Genomic DNA, 9,564 nt, shown 5'->3' with positions numbered 1-9,564 from the left:
CCCTTGTAGCGCGGGAAAGAAATCAATAGAGGAAGGAGAGAGAGATAGAGAGAGAGAGAGAGAGAGAGTGGCTGAACATGGCGCGGCCCGACCGTGTGTGGTGCTGAGCTCACCCTCAGTTACATTCAGCTCAGCGGGCCGTGCCACTTCTGCCCTCCACACAGGTGACCTTTTAAATCCCCCCAGTGTAGTGCCACAGTGCCCCAAGAGTGCCCATGATACAGTGAGAACCATCTGGTCAGTGCCCCCCCCAACTCCCACCTCCAGCACCATGAGAGAACATAACCCAGTTTGATACGCCAGCAGCCTCGCCTTTATCTGTACGCTGGTGGACATGAACACCACAGTAAGTACGCCAGTCATCTTGCGCATCCCCAGGGGGTGATAGTCACTCCAGTTCCCAATGGGGAACGGCGGGGGGAGCCTCAAAAAGTCCCTCCTCTTAACAAGTCTACGGATCCATTAAGTGCCTCTTACCCTCTCAGTCTCCATTTTTTTTTTCCATAAATCTAGGCTAGGTTATGTGTGTAGTGAAGTGGACTGTGTTGGAGTAGGGATCACATGAGAAAGAGAGCTAGCTCACTGGTTTCCCTTATATGATAGAGCAAGATGGTTTTAAAGACGGGAAGAAACTAGAGAAAATGCTTATTGAAATGTTTTATTCTCGTAATTTATTCGTTATGCATGACTGTCGCGAGCTAATACAGATTTTCATTATGTATTTTGCAACTGGTGAATTAAATTTTCTATCTCCGAGAGTTTGGGTATATGATAAACCGATATTTATATTTTTTGTTCTTGTGTGAACTCCGCCATGACGTAACTTTTTTTAACGGTAGAAACTTCTACAAACTTTAGTTTTAATTTCCAGATTTACAACTAGTGTAAAAAAATCAAGAGGTTTCTTGATGCCGGTGAGGGGCTCTTGACCCAAGGAATTAGGCTTGTGCTCCAAGGCCTTGATATCAGCCTTCCATTCCTCCAGGCGATGTATGGCCCTGGCGGGTTTAAAGCTCTCCCATGGTTATAATAATAATATAATAACGGCAATAATAATAATAGTCTTAAAAATAATAAAAGTTCAGGCCTCAGGTCTAGAATTTCTTAAAGATGACAGTGAACTTCCAGGAAAAGGAAAGTGTATCCACTGAAGAGATGGTCAGGTCCACAGAGCATCTGAAGTGTAGTGTTGTCACTGCTGGGATCCTAACTAGGCCAGACGATCATTATTTTTTTTTTTTTTCTGCGTAAACTGAAGTCTCTTGTCTCATGGTCTTGATGCGTCTCGTTGGAAAATAAAGCGCTGAGGAATTCATCAAAGAATTATGTCCGTCAACCAACGGAGATATTTGATTATATCCACACCCATCCACCCACCCATGCGCGCGCGCGTGCACACACACACACACACACACACACACACACACACACACACACACACACACACACACACACACACACACACACACGCACGCACGCACGCACGCACGCACGCACACACACACACACACACACACACACACACACACACACACACACACACACACACACACACACACATACACACACACACACACACACATGCTGAGTCTCGACCCCTGCAACCACAATTAGGCGAGTACAATTAGATGAGTACACACACATACACTGAATTTCTTTTGAAGCAAGTGCACGATTTACAGCCTAAGACTAGCTTGCAGGAATCTCAACAAGGAGTTTTTCATGACCCCCAATATACCACACATGCCACGCCTGTCGAAGAGTATGCAGCACCAGCATGGAGCCCACACTTTGTAGAGCACCTTAAGAAATTAGAGAAGCTGCAGAGATTCGCAACAAACCCGACACCAGAACTGAGGGAGTAACCTATGTGATGAGACTAAAATATATGAACCTGACAACATTGGACTTAAATATCTGAACCTCGTGATATTTACCAATGAGGAGAAACTAAAATAATTGAACCTCATAATATAGACCTGTGAGGAGAAACTACAATGACCGAACCTCATAATATTGACCTATAAGGGGAATTACAATGACTGAACCCAGTAGAAAATAAATGAACCAGACACGGAACCCAGAGGACCTGACAGGGTGTACAGTAAAACACAGTTACAAAAGATGGAAACTGGAACAAGGAAGGGATGGGAGGGATGTGATGTGGGTTGAAAAAGATGTAAATTAAAGCAGCAGGTGTGTCGCCGGGATGATGCCAGAAAACATTTGTTCAGTGTGGTGACTTTGAGAGTGCACTGACGTGGTTGTAGGAGGGGTGGAGGCAAGCTCCTGCCGCACCTTTAAGAATGTATATATGACAGGACTCGCGAGACTAGGTGTGAGTGAAGCTAGTAACTACCAGTTAAAGAGGAGTCGTCTTTCCAAAGACCAACCTCGCTATAAAAGTCACTGGAGACACCACTTTCGCAGCAAAAGTGACTGGAGAGACCAGTCTCGCTATAAGAGTGATTAAAAACACCAGTCTTGCAGCAAGAGTGACTGGAGAGACTAGTCGCGATACAAGAATGACTGGAGAGACTAGTCGCGATACAAGAATGACTGGAGAGACCAGTTTCGCTACAAGAGTGTTTGGAGAGATCAGTCTCGCTACAAGAGTGATTGGAGAGACCAGTCTCGCTACAAGAGTGATTGGAGAGATCAGTCTCGCTACAAGAGTAATTAGAGAGACCAGTCTCGCTACAAGAGATCATGATCCACCTTCAATTCTGAATGTCTCCTAGTTTGCCTCACCACTTCACTGTGAGTACGCAGTGAATACGCAGCCCCAGCATGGAGTCCACACCTGGTCAAGCAAGTGAAGATACTCGAACAAAGGTCCGAAAGTTTTTAACCAGACTAGTACCAGAACTGAGAGGAATACACTGTGAGGAGAGACTGAAGGAACTGCACCTGACGACCTTGGCGGAGAGAAAAACGAGAGAAGAAAGAGGCGGCGCCAAGGCAGGGAGATGCCGTCGGGGACATCAACCCCTCAAAATTCACCCATTTTCCCAAATAAAAATAATAGTATTAATAACGCTGCTTTCAAAGAAGTCTCCTAGCCCCGTCTTGCAGCTAGAAAGCCACCACTAAGACATCCCGGTATAGAAATTCTTGCCCAGCCCCTGAGAAAACATGATAATGACATACAGTATCTTAAGGGAAAGTGATGGGGCAGATAAAGATAGAATGAACGAAGAGGATCAGGATCAAGAAAATATAGAAGGAAACAGAAGACACAGATGGCCTATAAGGATGTAAGAAAGTATTTCTTTAGTCTCAGGTTGGTTGAAAAGTGGACTGACTTTGATGAGACAGTGATGGAGGCAGACTATCCAGCTTCAAGAATAGATATGATAAAATCCAAGAGGTGAGAAATAAGTGATACCAATCAAAGCATGTATGTGTACATGCTCTTCACAATTTTCAAGGCTGAGGGACTGATTACATCGTCTTTTGTATATAGTTTTACTATCTTCCCATTATGTCCTTGAAATTATATTAATAAAACCACTGGATGGCGAAATGTCTACAGTAAAGATACCCAGATGTTGCACATGTGCCAAATTCTTCATTATGTTTACCTGGTCACCATAACTATAGACCTAAGTGCTCACTATCACCAGGTTCATCATTCTCCACCTCGACCTCCGACACCCACCTACATGCCTTTGGGTATGTAGATAGTGACCACCTACGTAGTCATTTCACCACGTTCACCATTCTCCACTTCACCTCCGACACTCACCTACATGCCCGTGGCTATACAAATCATGCAACACATCCAAAGTAGGTCACGTCCCGGGGTAAAATTGTCATGTATATGTGTAACTGCAGACCTGATGTATACATGCACGTAGGCAGCACCTCCGGTACTGACCAGGGACTCAGCATCGGAGAGCTGAATTAAAACGTCTTTAAGGAAAAATACGGGGGGTGGGGGTTTCCTTGAAACTATTTGAAATAGTATTTTCCAACAATTTAAACGTGTACATAACTCCAGATCTGCTGTGAGTCGCATTTGGCTGGAAAAATTGCAAAAAATTTAATATGGAAGTACAGTAGTGGTGGAAGGATTGAAGTGTTTAAGAGGCTCTAGGATGGAGTTTGATGCCAAATGGAGAAGCAGTTTTATTGATCGTTCGCCCTCCCCGTCAGGGGAGAAGGTTGTCTTGATACTGGTGAATGGCTCTTGATCCGAGGAATTAAAGTTACCCTTCCATTCCTCGAATCAAACTTGATTGCCTCCTATTTTCCAGGCACTGTGTGACCCCTGACGATTGGAGATGAGTTGCATTAGGCTAGTTTACGTGAGGTTAGATTGGGTTAAGTTAATTTACGTTAGGTCATGTCATAAGATCTACTTTCCTCCACTCCTATTTAACATGCTCACACAACCCTGTTAGTGTCAAAGCCACTAGCATTCAAAACCTCCTTTACTCCCTCCCTCCAGCCTTTCCTAGGACGACCCCTACCCCTACTGCCCTCCACCCCAGATTTATATACCCTCTTAATCATTATATTTTTTCCATCTTCTCTAAACGTTCAAACCACCCCAATAACTCCTCAGCCCTCTGAATAATGGTTTTGGTAACTTTACACCTTCTAATCTTCAAGATGCCAGTTCTCTGCATAATATTCACACCACACATTGCCCTCAGACACGACATCTCCACTTCCTCCAACCTCCTCTCGTTGCAACGTTTAAACCCATGCTTCATACCAATATAAGAGTGTTCAATTATACTCTAGTACATTCCTCTTTTGTCTCCATGGATAAAATTCTTTGTCTGTACAGATGCTTCAGTGCATCACTCACCTTTTTCCCCCTCGTCAATTTCCAAGGCTCGGTTCATCTTTCATAGACCCGTCCGTCGACAGGTCCACTCACAAATAGCTAACAACATTCCATCTTTGGCATGCACATGAATTAATAGGGTTATCAAAGATTATTCTTTAGGTAACATTGAAAATGGGTTGGGAAAATATTTTTGTTAGCAGGTTTGGGTTTGAGAACGACCGGCCTAGTATGGGCCAGTAGGCCTCCTGCAGTGTTCCTCTTTTTTATGTTCTTTAATTATCTAGATATTCGTTTACTTTCATCACCTTGCTCTTTCCTATGATCATTTTAACAACAACAAGGAAAGCAATAACAAAAAACAATAACAACAACATGAAGCAATTTCACTCAACAAACATGTATGTAACAGTTGCTCTGTAAACAAACACAGGGAACGCTTGATGATAGAGAGCGTCGACAAACCATCGTTTATCCTCAGTTATATACGTGGCTTTTCACACGTTTTGTAAGTTTCTTCCATGTCATTGACTAGTCTGCCACGCTCCAGTGACTAGCCACTGCCACGCCAGCTACTAGCCATTGCTACGCCAGTGATTAGTCTCTGCCACACCAGTGACTAGTCACTGCCACGCCCTCTACCTTCAGAGGAACACCAGCAGCAGTGAACCCACTCCAGCGATCATTTGTGGCCGAGTCTTAAGAACAAGAGAATTACCACTCCAGGCATGCTGATAGTTCGAAGGAGCCATTGTAATGGTCGTCAACTGATTAACGACCTCGTCAGAAGGTTGTTTTCTTACGAAGAATGGGTGAAGGTGTACTCGCCTAGTCGTGACTGCGGGGTATCAAGTCACAGCTCCCAGCCCCGCCGCTGTTGTACCAGTTTCTTGCCCTCGTACGCCCAGTCGTACGTATGTGTATAGCTGTGTAAGGTTGTGATTCTGTGTGGTGGGGTAGTTTCGGTAATACTTAACCACAGTCTCCGACGTTATCTAACTACCCCGCCCCCCAACTCACATCTACCGCAGTTCTAACCACCGCCAACCAATCACCACCTCTACCACCACTACCACTACCACCACCACTCACCACCATCATCATCATCCCTTACATATATTTCCATTACACATAGTTCTTGCAGCACAGCTGCTTCAGTACATAGCTGCTGAAACACACAGCTGTTGTAACACAGTTGTTGCAACACTTCAAGTTACTAACTACACAGCTGGACCCATATCTCATACCGTCGGCAGTAGAGAAACTAAGACACACGTTACAGAACAAACTTTAACTGCGACACTTTTCGCTCTGTGCAGAGTTTTATCAAATCGTGAGCGAAATGTTGTACCGCTACAACTAGCGAGTTTTGTCTCTTTTCTACATAATTTTTTTTGAACATTAAAATGGTATAAAATACCTAACATAATTTTTTTTATTGCCCCTCTCTGGAACGATGGAGATATCTTCATGAAAATTCTATTTCTATTTTGTATGAGAGATGTTATTTCCCAAGTGATAGTAACTCCAGCTCTGCTGGAAGGAAACCTTTGAAGCTGCTGTAGTGGATGAAACTTTAATGGAATACTTGACGATATCTTCATCGCCTTACCGAAGTCTTCCAACTCAAGGTGACACTACTGAAGTCTAGCTCAGGTTAACGCTAGTGAAGTTTCCCAACTCAGGTTGACAGTGTGGCAAAACGTTTCCTTAATAAAGATACACAAGTGTTGCATATGTGTCTAATTTATCAACTTACCAGTTCTCTGAACTATTTATCTACACTCAGGCTGACACTACCGAAGTCTCCCATTTCAACACTATGTGTATCACCCATCCTGTGTGATGGAGTATGACTGGGGAACATAGCTAACTTTTGTTCCCACTGTCTAGCCTACATAATGAGTTAGTAGCACACTGGTGATGTATCCAGACACTTGCCACTCTGGCTGTGTCCGCCGTTGGGGCACTGACTACGTGTGTCGCGTTGAGGCCTCGTCCATGGCACGTTCATGGCTCGGGGCCATGGACGGGCCATAAGTGAAACTTATGACGACCTTTCGGTTCGACTTGGACCATTAACTGGTTCTTTGTAAGTCTCACTACATTGTTCTGAGGAGAAGACAGATGGTTAATAAGATAATTTGTTGGGTTTAGTGCCCATCGACTGCATGAAGGTTAAGGCTAAAATTCCCTTAAACGTTAAAACATCAAAAACACTTTAATCCCAGATATAAAATTTAAGGCAAACCCTGTGTATTTATCCTGAGAGATACACACATCACAGTGTAAATACACTTAAATATACATATCTCGCGGTGTAAATGCACTGAATTATACAAACATCTCTTGATGTATATGCACTTTATTTTGTAATTTGTATGAAATAGGTTCAGTCCAAACCTCTCTCATGGATAACCCGAGAGGTGTGTATATACATCTTTCGGTGTATATACACTAATATACGCACCCATTCGCGTATATACATGGGATATTCCTAAATTATGGAGGTGGGAAGTATGGTGCCTGCACTCTGGGGACGTGAGGATGTTGCTGTACAGAGGGTGATCAGAACTGTGATGTAAGCACGTTTCTGGCGAGACAGCAGTGACTAAATGAATGACGGTGAAAGTATTTTTCTCTTCTTTTAGGGTCACCCTACTTCTGTGTGTGTGTGTGTGTGTGTGTGTGTGTGTGTGTGTGTGTGTGTGTGTGTGTGTGTGTGTGTGTGTGTGTGTGTGTGTGTGTGTGTGTGCGTGTGTATTGTGATGTGTAATGGGGTATGGTGGTTGGTGTGGTACTAGGGATGTGGTTGGTACGGTGGGAGGGATCTAATGGTTGTTGTGGAAGTGTTGTTAGTGTGGGGGTGGGGGAGTGTGGTTGTTGTGGGTATACGAGTGCAGTTTGAAGTGCAGAAGCGAGTAAAATGCTGATGTGACAAGAGGACTATGTTCAACGAATTAATAATCAGTCTAAAATATTGACAATCTAGATGAGTTCCTCATGGATGAGACTCAAAACTCTGCTCATATCTCCATAAGCATGCCCAAGCACTCTACCCAGACTCGTAAATTCCATATTTATCAAGAACTATAAGAAACCAACATCTCTTGCCGTAAATACTCTATGGAGATGAAACTTGAACCCAGGAGTCATCCCGCAGTCATTAAAAACCACAGATATAGACTCACTCCACTAGAGGGGCAGTAAAGTAAAGAAAGAGTTGTAAAAATGTGGATTACTGATCACATGTAATCACAACGCTGGCTAAGCCCAGGTCAACATGGGTTTAGGGCAGATCGCTCATACCTCTCACAAATGATGGACCATTACAATATGGTCCTAAATGCGCTGGAAGACAAGTAAAATGCAGATGTAGTGTATACAGATTTCGCAGAAGTCTTTGACAAGTATGACTAAAAGACGGTGTCCCGTAGCTCGATTGCTAGCGCACTCAGCTCACACACTGAGGTCCGGGGGTCGATTCCCAGTACGGGCGGCAACAGGATGTGCTTCCTTAAGACACCTGCTGTCCATGTTCACCTATCACTAAAATAGGTACTTGAATGTTCGCTTCCCCAAGGCACCGAGGCACAGTATTTGCCTAAGATCTCTTTCCCAGTCTCATATCTGACATAGGAGGGTTGCAGGTGTTGGCGAGGTGGAAGATTGTGGTTGTTGGCGAGGTTGTGGTTGTTGGTGTGGAGGATTGCGGTTTTTGGTGTGGAGGATTGTAGTTATTGGCGAGGAAGGATTGTGGTTCTTGGTGTGGAGGAGTGTGGTTGTTGGTGTGGAGGATTGTAATTGTTGGTGTAGAGGATTTTAATTGTTGGTGTGGAGGATTGTGGTTGTTGGTGTGAAGGATTGTAGTTGATGGAGGATTGTAGTTGTTCGTGTAGAGGATTTTAGTTGTTGGTGTGGAGGATTGTGGTTGTTGCTGTGAAGGATTGTAGTTAGTGGAGGATTGTGGTTGTTGGTGTGGTGGACCTTGACCCGGGTGGTAGTATCGACTAGGGTCGCCCCTGCCTGATGGCCGACCACATCGCCCCCTCTCATACACACCGACCCCTCTCATACTGTCCCTCTCATACACACCGCCCCCTCTCATACACACCGCCCCCTCTCATACACACCGACCCCTCTCATACTGTCCCTCTCATACACACCGTCCCCTCTCATACACACCGTCCCTCTCCTACACACCAACCCCTCTCATGCACACCGTCCGTCTCATACACACCGCCCCCTCATACACACCGCCCTCTGCCATACACACTGCCCTCTCTCATACACACCGTCCCTCTCATACACACCGCTCCCCTCATACACACCGCCCTCTCATACACCGCCTCATCATACATACCGCTCTCTCATACACACCGTCCCTCTCATACATACCGCCCTCTCTTATACACACCGCCCCCTCATACACACCGCCTTCTTTCATACACACCGCCCCTCTCATACACACAGCCCCCTTATACACACCGCCCTCATACACACCGCCCTCTCATACACACCGCCCTCTCTCATACACACCGTTCCTTTCATACACACCGCCCTCTCTCATACACACCGTCCCTCTCATACACACCGCCCCCTCATACACACCGCCCTCTCTCATACACACTGCCCCCTCGTACACACTGCCCACTCTCATACACCGCCCTCTCTCATGCACACCGCCCCCTCATACACACCGCCCTCATACACACCGTCCCTCTCATACTCCCCCTCATAGACACTGCCCTCTCTCGCGCACCGCT

At 45.2% G+C, this 9,564-nt stretch overlaps 1 protein-coding gene across 3 annotated transcripts in view; it reads left to right on the top strand.

Annotated features, from left to right (window-relative positions):
- Positions 1-9,564, top strand: part of LOC128696324 (apoptotic chromatin condensation inducer in the nucleus) — a 104,299-nt gene continuing 94,735 nt past the window's right edge. For all 3 annotated transcript variants that reach the window (XM_053787523.2, XM_053787522.2, XM_053787524.2), the window contains exon 1: positions 1-346. The gene's annotated coding sequence lies outside the window, so the exon portion shown is untranslated. The remainder of the gene's footprint in view (positions 347-9,564) is intronic.

This window comes from Cherax quadricarinatus, chromosome 39 (assembly GCF_038502225.1).
Source record: "Cherax quadricarinatus isolate ZL_2023a chromosome 39, ASM3850222v1, whole genome shotgun sequence".
Taxonomy (NCBI): Eukaryota; Metazoa; Arthropoda; class Malacostraca; order Decapoda; family Parastacidae; genus Cherax; species Cherax quadricarinatus.
This window is presented reverse-complemented; position numbering and strand designations above follow the sequence as displayed.